The sequence below is a fragment of the Elephas maximus genome, chromosome 22 (assembly GCF_024166365.1).
Source record: "Elephas maximus indicus isolate mEleMax1 chromosome 22, mEleMax1 primary haplotype, whole genome shotgun sequence".
NCBI classification, from domain to species: domain Eukaryota; kingdom Metazoa; phylum Chordata; class Mammalia; order Proboscidea; family Elephantidae; genus Elephas; species Elephas maximus.
In genome coordinates, this window is record NC_064840.1 from 69,549,263 (window position 1) to 69,563,607 (window position 14,345).

Here is a 14,345-nt window from a genome sequence, read left to right on the forward strand (position 1 = left end):
TTCCACTCCACCCTACTCAGACTGTCTGGGAAATATCTTTTATTGCCATTGCCTTTGATGTAATAATTTAATATCTTGATTCTTTATTAAGGATTAGAGTCAACATTTTAAAAGTAAGAATGACTGTATACAATCTTGTTTCTGTACGTAGTATATTTTAAGTTCTATTTAATACATTAAGGGGAAGTATTAAAAGGTAAAAAGTTCTGGATGGTAGGCCAGGGGTTATATCTAGGCTCTTTATATAAGTTTTTAAGGAAATAATTCCATTTTAAGTTCTTTGTCTATAAGTGGTAGTAGCAGATGTCCTTTTTGGCTGCTCAGCATCCAGACTCCCTCTCTAATTTGGGGGAATCCCCACCTTAGCCTTGGTAGGAGGCAAAGCCCACCTCCCCACATAAAACCTGAAAACACCAGGTGCATGCTTTCCCAGGCTCCTTTGTAGTAAGGAGAAGGCACATAACATCCCAACTGTACTCAGTGTCATGGATTGAATTGTGTCCCCCCAAAATATGTGTCAACTTCGTTAGGCCATGAGTCTCAGTATTGTGTGATTGTCCTCCATTTTGTGATTGTAAGTTTATGTTAAAGAGGATTGGGGTGTGATTGTAACACCCTTACTAAGGTCACATCCCTGATCCAATATAAAGGGAGCTTCTCGGGGGTGTGGCCTGTACCACCTTTTATCTTCCAAAAGGTAAAACGAAAGGGAAGCGACCAGAGAGTTGGGGACCTCATCCCAACAAGAAAGAAGCACCAGGAATTTTGGACCCAGGGGTTCCTGCACAGAGAACCTCCTCAACCAGGGGAAGATCGATGATGAGGACCTTCCTCCAGAGCCGACAAAGAAAGCCTTCCCTGGAGCTGAAGCCCTGAATTTGGACTTCTACTAGACTGTGAGAGAATAAATTTCTGTTTGTTGAAGCCATCCACTTGTGATATTCCTGTTACAGCAGCACTAGATGACTAAGACACTCAGCAACAAGTGATGCAAAGAAACAGGGTTGGGAGAATCCATTTTAAGTGGCAGGTGATGGAAGCTGTGACAACAACATCAAGGGACAGCTGGCAGCATACTGGTGCTTGCCATGTCAGGATCTAGCTGTGGTGAACAGCACCCAGTGCAGCAAGGACGACCTCATTTGTCCGATTCCAAGTTGTGATTTGGGCCATGGCTCTGGCTGTGTAGATTTTGAGCCAGGTTCACCAGCCCCCTTGAGATTCTGCCAGCTACTCAACAAAGGATAAATTCATTCTGCTTAAAATAGCCTGTTGGTTTCCAATGTTTGTAGCTAAGAACCAGGACTGACACAGATGTATTTTCCTAAAACATAACCTTGAATTACAAGAAAAGCTTACACTATTGTAGAATTTGTTTGGAGCCTAGTGGTGAAGTAGTTAAGAGCTCGGCTGCTAACCAAAAGTTCAGCAGTTCGAATCTACCAACCGCACCTTGGAAACCCAATGGGGCAGTTCTACTCTGTCCTGTAGAGTCGCTATAAGTCGGACGAAACGGGTTTTATAGCACTTGTTGCGTTGTCATAAGTGTTTGCCCATGCTTGTTCCTTCGTCCCCTGCAAAGGCAGGGAGCATGCTTTCCACGTCTTTGTACTGTATGTTCCCACCGTTCATCACTGTGCCCAATACTGTTGAATTGAATGGTGGAGGAGTAGTGGGAGACTAGGAAAATGAGACTGTTGTTTAAGGAGGATCTTGATAAATGGATGAGAAGATTAGCAATAAGGAATCACTAAAGATTTTTAAAAGAGGAAATGCCATCAACATGGGAATGGGAGAGTAATGGGGAAATAATGCAAAGGAGCCTGAGACCATCTCATTGTGAGGCAATAAAGGGCCTGGACTAGGGTGGTGGCAGTGGGAATGCAAAGGGACACAGGCAAGAAAATGTGCAATGAAAGAATCCACAGGATTTGTGAATGGATTGAATTTAAGGCATGAGGGAAAGGGAGAGGTAAAAGCGAGCCCGAAGTTTTCAGCCTGAGGAGCTGGGAGAAAAGGGATAACATTAATAAAAGAGAAGAGACTGAAGGAGAAACTCGTTTAGAGAGGCCAGAGGTTGAGTTTTGGGCATGTTGAATTTGTCATTCCAATAGACCCGGAGAGAAAAACACTGGAGTTTAGGGGAAAAACTCAGAACTGGAGTTTCTGGAATCACACAGCTGGAGGTCTTGGTTAAAGCCATGAGTGAGCATATCTGACCCTAAGCCAAGGAGTGTAAAGAGAAAGAAAAGACCAGAAGCTTCAATAATGCCCACGTTTAAGGGATGGATAAAGGATGAAGACCTTGAAGGGGAGAGAAGGAGTCAGGAGAAAACCATGGGGAAGAAGCTCCAAGGAGAAGGGACTAGCACACAGAGGACACTGCACCTAAAGGCTTAGGAAACCCAAAACCCATTGCCACTGAGTCGATTCTGACTCATAGAGACCTTATACGGCAGAGTACAACTGCCCCATAAGGTTCCCAAGACTGTGATCTTAATGGAAGCAGACTGCCACATCTTTTTCCCTTGGAGCAGCTGGTAGGTTTGAACCACTGACCTTTCAGTTAGCAGCCAAGTGCTTCATCAGTGCACCACCAGGGTTCCTGAAGACTTACGGAAGCCGCAGGAATTCACAGGAGAGTCAGTGGCCTTCAGCCAAGACCAAGTTGAGTTTATTACTTGTTGCAGCAGGGATAACGCACACTATAGGATGTCTCAGCAACAGGGTGTCTGAAAGAACCCATTATGGGATTTGGGCTTTCATGTGGTAATTTTGTGTAGTGAATTCCCTCCACAGAGCCAAACTCCTATCTCCCACCCAAAAGCAAGCTTTATGTCCTTTTTCCAAAGCATTTGGTTTATATCTCTCCTAGAACCCTTATCAAGGGCACTAAGGAAGCAGAGTTTGGCTCTAGATTGGATGTTGTGAGAGAGCAGGGGCAATTATAAGACTGTGTATCACGATACATTTTTACCTCTAGGGAGAGCAGACTAGAGCAAGGATAAAGCTCCAGTTAGTAAAGAAGAAAAGTCACTCATTCAGCGAGAGAGGGGGATGTTTGCTATTTCGTGTTGCATAGTGACCTTGTCTAAAGTGGGTGTTCTATGAGATTTTTGTGTCTGACAACAATTCGGTTTCGTCGTAATTGTCAGATCAGTTTGTCATCACACTGAGGCTTGGCAGTGAGCATCAGATCAGTTCTCAAAAGTCAGGGGTGCTTTTGCTTTCTCGGGGGATTGGTTCTTGGTACCTTTTGAGAATCCAATTTTAGTAGATAGGGGAAAAAAGCAAAAGAAAAGTGGTTAAGAAAAAGATTCCATGGTGAGGCAGAAGTGACAACAACCTAAAGCTATTCACTCACCCACTCGGAAGGATTCAGTGTGTGCCCGGCACTGGAAGATAACAAGACTGCTGGGGACAGCAAAGGTCCCTGGGTGGTGCAAATGGTTTGTGCTCAACTACTCACCTAAGGTTAGGGGTTCAAACCCACACTGCAGTGCCATGGAAGAAAGGCCTGGTGATCTGCTTCTGTAAAGATTCCAACCAGGAAAACCCTGGGGAGCAGCTCTACTCTGTAACACATAGGGCCACCATGAGTCGGGATTGACTGGATGGCAATGGGTTTGTTTTTTGTTTTTTGTTTAGAGAGGGCAGGGGAAAGTTATTGGAAAGAGAAAAAGAGCTGATGATACTGGCGCAAGAAGTGATAACTGAAGAACTCGATCTTTCAGAGCAAACACCAACCATTGTTAAATGCTTTTAAAAATCTCTTTTTTTTTTTCCATTTCATGTGGGCAAAAAGATCTACTTACTTCAGACTCAAGATGATATGTTCATCCCTGTGTTAATACCATGCCAACCTCTAAGACAGATCTATGGTTCCTGATTGCCTGCTTACTCTGATATACAACCCCACACTTCAAAACTCCCCCAACCTACCTTTCCAGCCTTCTCTCCCTTCTCAGACTCCACCTTCCAGCCAGACTGGAAGGACGACTCACTATCGCAGCCAACAACCTGTCTGGTAAGGACAGTCTCTGCTGTTTCTTGCACATCTCTCTTTGTTGCTTCTTCTGGCTGCCCGTGGTATCTTGCTCATCCTTTGAACTTGACCTCCCCTCCACAGAACCAAACTCCTCTCCCTTACCCAAAAGCAAGCTCTATGTCCTTTTTCCAAAGCATTTGGATTATAGCTCTCTTAGAGGCAGTTTGGAAACCCTGGTGGTGCTACGGCTGCTAACCAAAGGGTCGGCAGTTCAAATCTGCCAGGTGCTCCTTGGAAACTCTATGGGGTAGTTCTACTCTGTCCTGTAGGGTCCCTGTGAGTCGGAATCGACTCGACGGCGCTGGGTTTGGTTGGTTTGGAGAAGCAGTTTGAATCCACCAGGCGCTCCTTGGAAACTCTATGGGGCAGTTCTACTCTGTCCTATAGGGTTGCTATGAGTCAGAATCGACTCGATTGGCAAGGGGTTTGGTTTGGAACCCTTATCAAGAAGCCCTGGTGGCACAGTGATTAAGAGCTGCGGCTGCAAGCCAAAAAGTTGGCAGTTTGAATCCACCAGCCGCTCCTTGGAAACCCTTTGGGGCCATTCTACTCCGCCCTACAGGGTCACTGTGAGTCAAAATTTACTCAACAGCAACAGGTTTGGTTTTGATTTAGAGCCTGTATCAAAGAGTCCTGGTAGCACAAACGGCTAAGGGCTCCCCTGCTAATCAAAAGGCTCGAATCCGCCCAGTGGCTCTTGGGGAGAAAGACCTGTCAATCCGCTCCAGTAAAGACTGCAGCCGAGAAAACCCTAGGGGGAATAGACTCAAGGGCATCTAAGGACAACAGAGCCTTTATCGCAATTTAACTTGCACTCTAGATCTTTGTGAGGCTGTCTTGTTTTCTTTACTAGGTTATAAACTCCTTTACAAAAGGAGCCCTGGTGGTGTGGTGGTTAAGAGCTCAGCTGCTAAGGAAATAGGTCAGGAGTTCAAATCCACCAGCTGCTCCTTGGAAACCTCATGGAGCAGCTCTACTCTGTAGGTTCCTATGAGGCAGAATCAACTCAACAGCAATGAGTTTAGGTTTGGTTAATGACAGAAAGCAAGTCTTACTCACTCTAGTATTTGTTTATCTTTCCTCTGACTCAGATATAATAGATGATCCATGACTACTTGTGGAATTAAAAAGTACACTGGGGATCTCACCTAATATGAAATAAACAAACATAATGAAACCAAAGATTAGTAGTGGTTACCAAAGTGGGAGGGAAGAGAAAATACGGAGTATTCTTGCTAAGAGGACATTGAGTTTTTGTTAATTTCCAATAATTTGGAAAAGGATAGCAAGAATGATTTTACACATTGAGTGTATGTTAACGGTGGTAGAATAATTTGGAAAAGGATAGTGAGAATGGTTTTACAACTCTAAGGATGTAGTCAGTGTCACGTAGAAATTGTTGAGTTGGCCTGTGTGTCGTGTGTTTTTTCACCACCCATGCACACACACAAAACAGCATCGTAGGAGCAGACAAATCAGGTTATTCCAAGACGTTAAACTTCTTCCTGCATGTAAAGTTAACACTTTCGACAAGTGTGTTCATTATTGAACTAATATTTAATGAAAGTAGTCTAAGTAGTCACATTGCATTGGGCAAATCTGCTGCAAAAGACCTCTTCAAAGTGTTAAAAAGCAAAGAGGTCACTCTAAGGACTAAGGTGCACCTGATCCAACCCATGGAATTTTCAATCACCTCATATGCATGTGAAAGCTGGACAATGAATAAGTAAGATTGAAGAATTGATGCATTTGAGTTATGGTGTTGGCAAAGAATATTGAATATACCAGGGGCTGCCAGAAAAACAAATCTGTCTTGGAAGATGTATAGCCAGTCTGGTGAGACTTGGTCTCATTTACTTTGGACATATTATCAGGAAGGACCAGTCCCTGGAGAAGGACATCATGCTTGGTAGAGTACAGGGTCAGTGAAAAAGAGGAAGACCCTGAACAAGATGGACTGACACAGTGGCTGCAACAATGGGATCAAGCCTCTAGTTCTTGGGACTTGAGCTAGCAGCTTACCTGTGGCTTTGCCTGCTGATCTTGGGATGTGTTGAAGTTCACAGCCTATGAGCAAGAGCCCTGCTCTCTGACCTGCCAGTCTTGGGTTTGCCAGCCCCTGCGGCAGCTGCGTGAATCAGGAAGAGCCTCTATCCTGATCCATTTGGGACATTCCAGCTTCTCCAATCGCATAAGCCATTTCCTTGATGTAAGTCTCTCTCTCTCTATATGTAAATACATTTATATGCTTTACTGGTTTTGTTTCTCTAGGGAACTGAGCCTAAGACAGCAGGGGAAGCTGGAGGTTGGCTAACTAGAAGTAGGGCATCTTATATGATTGATTTGGGGAGCATATTTGGCTTTCTCGAGTTGGTTCTGGGTTGGGGCAGGGGATAGGGAAGTTGGTAGCCTTTGGGCAAGTCCTGAACATTCTGTGGCAATTGCTGCAGAGGTTGTGGTTTGGCTTGTTATGTGGGTCAGAGTTCTATTATCCTCTATGATCCAGTTGTTGTGCATTTGTATATTCTGTCTCACTCATTAATGAGGAAACCAGCAGAGTGACAGAATTAATTCCATGAAGACATGAGACACTGGGATTTATATAACTATTGGGGAAAAGAACGGTGAAATACAATTGCTACATTAATACAAAACTTGCTAATGTTTCTCGGGACAATGCAATTTTAAATTCTGAGATTATTTTTTCGTCTTGGATTCCTTCCCATTATTCCATAACACCTTACTAGTTGTCTGCCTGTTGACCTCAGATTTGCTGCCCTGGAGACCTATGTCTAACAGAATAAAACGTTGCCTGGTTCTGCGCTATCTTCCTGATCACTGGTATGTCTGAGTCAGTTGTGGCCGTTGGGTCAATCCATCACATGAGGGTTTCCCTCGTTTCCACTTTACCAAATATGATGTCCTTTTCTAGTGATCGGTCTCTTTCAATGACTGTCCAAGGTAAGCAAGTTGAAGTCCCACCATCCTCACTTCTAAGGAGCATTCTGGCTGTATTTTTCCTAAAACCGATTTGTTCATTCTTCTGGTAGTCTGTGGTATATTCAATATTCTTTGTTAACACCGCCATTTGAATATATCTATTCTTCTGTTTTTCTTTTTTATTGTCCGTCTTTCCTATGCCTGTGAAGCAACTGAAAAGACTGTTGGTTGGGTCAGGTGCAACTGAGTCATCAAAACGACATCTTTGTTTTTAAAACTTGAAAGAGGTCTTTTGCAGTACAATACTATCCTCATTTCCGAAATGAGAAAACTTAGGTACAGGTCGAGTAACTTGAGGAGTAACCAGTACTAAGTAATTAAACACAATTAAACTACAGCTACAGAGTAGTTGAAGGAGCCCTAGTGGTACAGTGGGTAAAGCTGCCGGTCTGCTAATCGAAAGCGTTACCACAAATCGCGGGTCCGAGCAGCCTGCCGCAAAGCCAATACTCAGACAGGAGGAGGTAAGCAGTAAGAGGGCTTTACTGAATACCGGTATTCAAGAGACCCAAACCAAAAACCCAAACCCACTGCCGTCGTCGATTCTGACTCATAGCGACCCTATAGGACAGAGTAGAACTGCCCCATAGAGTTTCCAAGGAGCGCCTGGCGGATTTGAACTGCGACCTCTTGGTTAGCAGCCATAGCACTTAATCACTACGCCACCGGGGTTTCCATTCAAGAGACAGAGGGGGCTAAATTTCTCCCAAATTCTGTCTACCCTAAAGGGTTGACGGGAGAGTTTTATATGGGGAAGATCAGGGTTATCTAATCTTTTGAGCATGTAGTCCACAGATGGTCTTATACGTCACAAAACAACCACAAAAAAACTATTCAACTAAAGATATGCATGTCAGGCATCCAGACTCTCATCAGTATATTTGTAACAGGCTGAAAAACTCACGTAACAATCTCTTGGCTAGTGGAACTGTTTTGCCAAGTCCACTGTGGCTGAGATAGGGAGCGAAAAAAAAAAGCTGCAGATTAAAAATGCCAGAGAGCCTTCCTATGGGTTTGCAGGCTGAAGGCCATCTCTCAAGAGAACAAAAAGAAGAAAGACCAAGGCCACAGGAGCTGAGATAGCTCCGCACCCCTTTGGAAGAGATGGGTACATCTGGTGCAATAAAAAAATGTTGAGAGATTACTTAGAGCATCCTTAGGGCGTTAGTTATGTCAAGCTCTCCATCACCTATTTTGAATAGGGGGAAACCTGTTTGTAAGGTATCATGTTTTAAGAGTGGAACAGGCTGCTCAGCTATATTTTGAACAGAGCCTGCACCATTTTCCAAGGACTAGAGATTAATCACAGCTTATACAGCTATACTAAAACAAATAAGAACATATATTCTCTCTAATATTAAAACACTAAAGAAAATGAATTTTTGCTACTTCAAAAGGTCAGAGGTTTGAAGCCACCAGCAGCTCCGCTAGAAAAAAATATGGCATTCCGCTTCCCTAGAGATTGAGAGCCTTGGAAACCCTATGGGGTCACTGAGTTGGAATCTACAGGATGGCAGTGGTTTAGTTTTGGGTACAGAGTAGTTGAGCTCTGGCCAACTGGGCCTGTTCTCTCACTTGTGAAAGAGGCAGCCATTTGAGGTAAATTCACAAATTTCTGAATTTTGTGTAGACACTCAATAGCTGGCGCCCCTACTCTGGGTTCAACAGATTCCAGAGCACGATGAGAGTAGCAACCAGAAGCTTTAGTTTGCCACAAAGCAAAGGGGTCCTCCATCTTCCTTTGCGCCGCCCGCTCACGCTCCCCCACGCCCCCTCAGTCCCGCCCTCGGTTCCGCCCCGCCCCCTCCCTCCCCAGCCCGCCCTCTGGTTGTCATGGGGATCCGGGACGCCCGAGCCTGCTTGTTACCCTCCCGCGGTACCCCTGGCGAGGGGGCGAGGTCACGTGACGACGCATGCGCGTTCTCGGCCTCGAAGGCGCCGCGGTGGCTGCCGGGACTCGGCTCCTAGCAGCCAGATCAGGAAGTGGCGGGCGGAGCCCGGGGCCGAGTCGCCGCCTCAGTAGCCGCTGCCGCCGCGGCCGGTGGGGAGACCTCGACCTGGCGTGCGTGCGAGCAGGCGGGGGTGCTGACGGCGAGCAGGAAGAGGCGGCGGCTCCGGCGTGGGCGGCGGGCCCTGGCGGAGGCGCGGGGAGGCGGCGGCGGGTCGCGCGGGGCGGCTCTACTGGCTGAGGTAGGGGCCGCGGCCGCCGGCTGGGGGGCGCTGAGCCTGGGCTGTTGTTCCTCGGACGGGGACGCGCCACCTCCTCCCGCGGGGCCGAGCGTGGCTTCCAGCCCCGGAAGGCTGGGCTGTGGCTCTCCCGGCCGAGCACTGCAAGGGTGTAACAGTTCCGTGGGAGCTTTGTCTTTGAGGCCGGAGCGTTCATTGAGCAAACTTCTGGGTTGGCAGGAGGGAAGATGCACCGTCGGAAAGCTGAGAAGTCTCTTCCTCCCCCACGTTCCCATGGGCGGTAGCTGAGGGAACCGCGTGTGGAGTTTCGGGAACCACAGTGTGCCGACAGGTACCTCAAGGCTGTGATTTAGACACTCACCCACGGACTGTTTTTTTTTTTAAGCTGGCTTTTGGAGACTTAGTTTGTAATGATCCTTAAACTTAGTCATACAGTTATAGTTGTTTTCTGCGTAGTTTAAAGACGTTTTCCAAAAACGATACTGCGGTACCTTTTTCAGCCTACTCTCTGCTTCTGTGTGTTTTCTCAGCCTGCCGGCTGTTGGTAGCAGTGTTGTTAGATGCCAGTGACACCTCTGAGGCTTAGTCAGGGAAAGGAGGAAAAGTAGAAAGGCTAAATAAAAGAGGCGACTGGTGTGGTGGCAAGAACGTGGCTTTTGGAGGCAGAAGATTTTGGTTTAGTTTTGGCTTCTTAAAATCCATCCTTGGAGGAAGGCGCCAGCTCCCTGAACCGGTGTGGTGAGTCTGTGTGGTGGTTTTTAATGTAACTGGGGATGGTGATGTGTGCTGTCTACTGTAACACAGTTCAGCATAGGGATGGGAAACTCAATAGGAATGTTGAGAAGTCTTCTGAGAAAAGAGGAAAAGCTAGCTAGAGCATGCAGTGGTGAAAACGGGAGATACTAGTAAGCCTTCTGCTCTAGGTGCCATTCATTGATCGTCAGCAGTACCACACAGGTGGCCTTTGTTGCAGAGGCCTTAAGCAGTGTTTCCCATCCGGTGTGAGGAGCACTTGACCGGTAGTCAGGATATTTGTGGTTTTAGCCCTAGTTCTCCCAGCTGTGTGACTGTAACCATACAGCTTCACTTCAGATTTCACATCTTAAAATAGGAGTGAAACTAATACCTTATTATCTCATAGTGTTGTGAGGATCAAATACTGTATTTAGGTCTTTTTAAACTCTAAGGCTTTCTTTGAATTTGTGTTTAAATCATTAGGAAAATCCCAGATTAATTACTTATCTAAACAAGGGGAAATAAACTGATACAAATGCTTCCCGTTTTAGAGTTTACAGTCTTCTGTTGCCCCCCACCATGTCACTTGTGAATTCTCATTGCTCGTTCTTGGTATCACACTTTGCCTTGCCCCAAGACACTCTACCTTCCTTACTCCGGTGTGATCATTTTGTTATTTCTTGTCAAACCCGTCTCAAAATAGTAATACTGAAATGATAACATATTTGTATAGTGTGGTGCTTTACTATTTAAAAAATCGCTTTAATGACTCTTTTTGTTTTTTACAGTTGAGCTAGATGTAGACACTGTTGGTAGTATCTTCATTTTACTTATCATGATGTTGCTTATTGGGAGAATAAGCAACATCATGATAAACAGGTTGTGAGGACTTTTGTTTTCTTCGTAGAGGTGTAATTCATACTGAAGTCTGTAGCCTTTGATCATCATCGGTAAGCGCTTAAACGTCTCTTCCCTTTCAGCAAGCAAGGTTGTGTCATCTGCATATCTCAGATTGTTAATGAGTCTTCCTCTAATCCTGATGCCCCGTTCTTCTTCACATAGTTGAGCTTCTTGGATTATTTGCTAAGAATACAGATTGAATAAGTATGGTGAAAGGATACAACCGTGATGTACACCTTTCCTGATTTTAAACCATGTAGTATCTCCTTGTTCCATTTGAACAGCTGCCTCTTGGTCTATGTACAGGTTCCTCATGAGCACAATTAAGTGTTCTGGAATTCCCATTCTTTGCAATGTTATCCATAATTTGTTATGATCCACACAGTCGAATGCCTTTGCATAGAGAATAAAACACAGGTAAACATCTTCATGGTATTCTCTGTTTACAGCCAAGATTCATTTGCTATCAGCATTAATACCCCTGCTTCCATGTCCTCTTCCGAATCTGGCTTAATTTCTGGCAGCTCCCTATTGATGTACTGCTGCAATTGCTTTTTAATTATCTTCAGCAAATTTTTACTTGTGTGTGACATTAATGATACTGTTTGATAATTTCTGCATTTTGTTGGATCACTTTTCTTTGGTTTGGACACAAATATGAATCTCTTCCAGTTGGTTGGCAAGGTAGCTGTCTTCCAGATTTCTTGGCACGGACAAGTGAGCACCTCCAGCACCGCATCTGCTTGTTGAAACATCTCAGTTTGTATTCCACCGATTCCTGGAGTCTTGTTTTTCGCCATGCCTTCAGTACAGCTTGGACTTCTTCCTTCAGTACTATGAGTTCTTGATCATATGCTACCTCCTGAAATGGTTGAACATCAACCAATTCTTTTTGGTACAGTGACTCTGTATTCCTTCCATCTTCTTTTGATGCTTCCTGAGTTGTTCAGTATTTTCGCCATAGAATCCTTCAGTATTGCAACTCAAGGCTGGAGTTTTTTCTTCAGATCTTTCAGGTTGAGAAGTTCCAAGCTTTTGGTTTTCTAACTCCAAGTCTTTGCATATTTCATTGTAATACTTTATCTTCTTGACCCACCCTTTGAAAACTTCTGTTCAGCTCTTTTACTTCATCTTTTTTTTGCTTTAGCTACTCTAAGTTCAAGAGCAAGTTTTATTGTCTCTTTTGACATATGTTTTGATCTTTTTCTTTCTTTCCAGGCTTTTTAATGACCTTTTGTCTTCTTCATGTAGGATGTCCTTGATGCCATCCCACAAGTTGTCTGGTATTTGGTCATAAGGGTTCAATGCGTCAAATCTCTTCTTGAGATGGCCTTCACATTTAGGTGGGATATACTCCAGATCGCATTTTAGCCCTTGCGGACTTGTTGTAATTTTCTTCAGCTTCAACTTGAACTTGAGTATGAACAATTGATGCGTTCTGCATATGGCCCTTGGCCTTGTTCTGAGTGATGATATTGAGCGTCTCCAGTGTCTCTTTCCACAGATGTAGTCAATTTGATTCCTGTGTATTCCATCCGTTGAGATCCATGTGCATAGTTGCTGTTTATATTGTTGAAAAAAGGTATTTAAAATGAATAAGTTGTTGGTCTTGCAGAATTCTATCATGCTATCTCCTGTTGTCCTTTCTGTCACCATGGCCATATTTTTCAACTACCAACCCGTCTTTGTTTCCAACTTGTGCATTCCAGTCACCATTATCTTTATCAATGCATCTTGATTGCATATTTGATCAATTTCAGACTGCTGAAGTTGGTAAAAACCTTTGGTTTCTTCATCTTTGGCCTTAGTGGTTGGTGCATAAGTTTATTTTATTGTGTTTAGGTGAAAGTTTACAGCTCAAGTTAATTTCTCGTGTAAAAATTTATGCTCATATTGTTATATGACATTAGTTGCAATTCCTACAGTGTGACGGCACACTCCCCCTTTCTGCCCCAGGTTTCTTGTGTCTGTTCAACCAGTTCCTGTCCCTTCCTGCCTTCTCATCCTGTCTCTGGACAGGAGCTGCCCATTTGGTCTTGTATATCTGATTGAACTAAGAAGCACTCTCTTCATCAGTATTATTTTTTGTTTTATAGTCCAGTCTAATCTTTGAAGAGTGGCCTTCAAGAGTGGTTTTAGTTCTGGGTAAAAAGAACCTCTGGGGGCCATAGTTTTGGGAGTTCCTCCAGTCTCTGGACCATTAAATGTGGTCGTTTTCGGTGTGTAAATTTTAATAATAGTTCTATTAATTTTTTTTCCTTGCAGATATATGGATATTTTCCTGTCACTGACAGCACTGTATTTCAGGATAGATCTTGAAGTGTTCTTTTTGATGATGAATGTGATGCCTTTCCTACCCAGTTTGTCATTTCTGGCAGAGAAGACCCTGTGATTGTCCAATTCAGACTGGCCAATACCAGTTCATTTCAGCTCACTAATGCCTAGGATTTTGATCTTTATGGGTTCCATTTCATTTTTGATGACTTCCAATTTTCCTAGATTTATACTTCGTACATTTCACATTTCGATTATTAATGGCTGTTTGCAGCTGTTTCTTCTCACTTTGAATTGTGCCACATCAGCAAATAAAGGTCCTGAAAGCTTTACTCCATCCATGTCATTAAGATCAACTCTACTTAGAGGTGGCAGCTCTTCCCCAGTCATATTTTGAGTGTTTCCACCCTGAGGGGCTCATCTTCTGGCGCTCTATCAGACAGTGTTCCGCTGCTGTTTGTGAGGTTTTCACTGGCCAATTTTTTCAGAAGTGGACCCCCAGGTCTTTCTTCCTAGTCTGTCTTAGTCTGGAAGCTCAGCTGAAACTTGGTGCACTGGGGGTGACCCTACTGGTTTTTGAAATACCGGTGGCATAGCTTTCAGCATCACAGCAACATGTAAGCCCCCACAGTACGACACACTGACTAGTGGTGGAAATTTTCTAGTATCCATATTAAAAAAGTAAGAAGAAACAGAGGAAATTAATTTTAATATTTTATGTAACCCAGTATATCTAAAATATCATCAGTTTAATACATTACCAATATAAAACAGTTCAGTGATTTTTTTATATTTTCTTTGTACCAAGTATTTGAAACCTGGTGTGTATTTTACTCTTCGAGCACATCTCAATTCAGACTAGCCTCATTTCAGGTGCTTAATAGGCACATGTGGCTAGTGGTTACCGCATTGGACAGTGCAGTTCTAAAAGTTTAGAGAACTGTTCTACTTTTGTCTTCTTTACTAGCACTCTAGCACAGCACTTGGACGTGTTTTTAACGTGTGCCATCTAGTTGGTTCTGACTCACAGCAACTCCATAGATCAGAGTAGAACTGCCTCGTAGGATTCCCTAGGTTGAAATGTTTACAGGAGCAGATCGTCAGGTCTTTTCTCCCAAGGAGCAGCTCATGGGTTCTAACAGCTGCCATTCTGCTTAGCAGCTGAGCAGTTAATCATTTTGCCACCAGGGTTCCTTGCTTG

At 44.1% G+C, this 14,345-nt stretch overlaps 1 protein-coding gene across 3 annotated transcripts in view; it reads left to right on the forward strand.

Moving 5' to 3' along the window:
- Window positions 1–9,007: 9,007 nt before the first annotated feature.
- The window catches only part of GTF2E2 (general transcription factor IIE subunit 2), an 81,329-nt gene continuing 75,991 nt past the window's right edge, over window positions 9,008–14,345 (forward strand). Inside the window, exons 1-2 of one of the 3 annotated variants that reach the window (XM_049866745.1) lie at window positions 9,008–9,238; window positions 9,455–9,566. The gene's annotated coding sequence lies outside the window, so the exon portion shown is untranslated. The other 2 variants (XM_049866744.1, XM_049866742.1) reach the window with 2 other exon arrangements.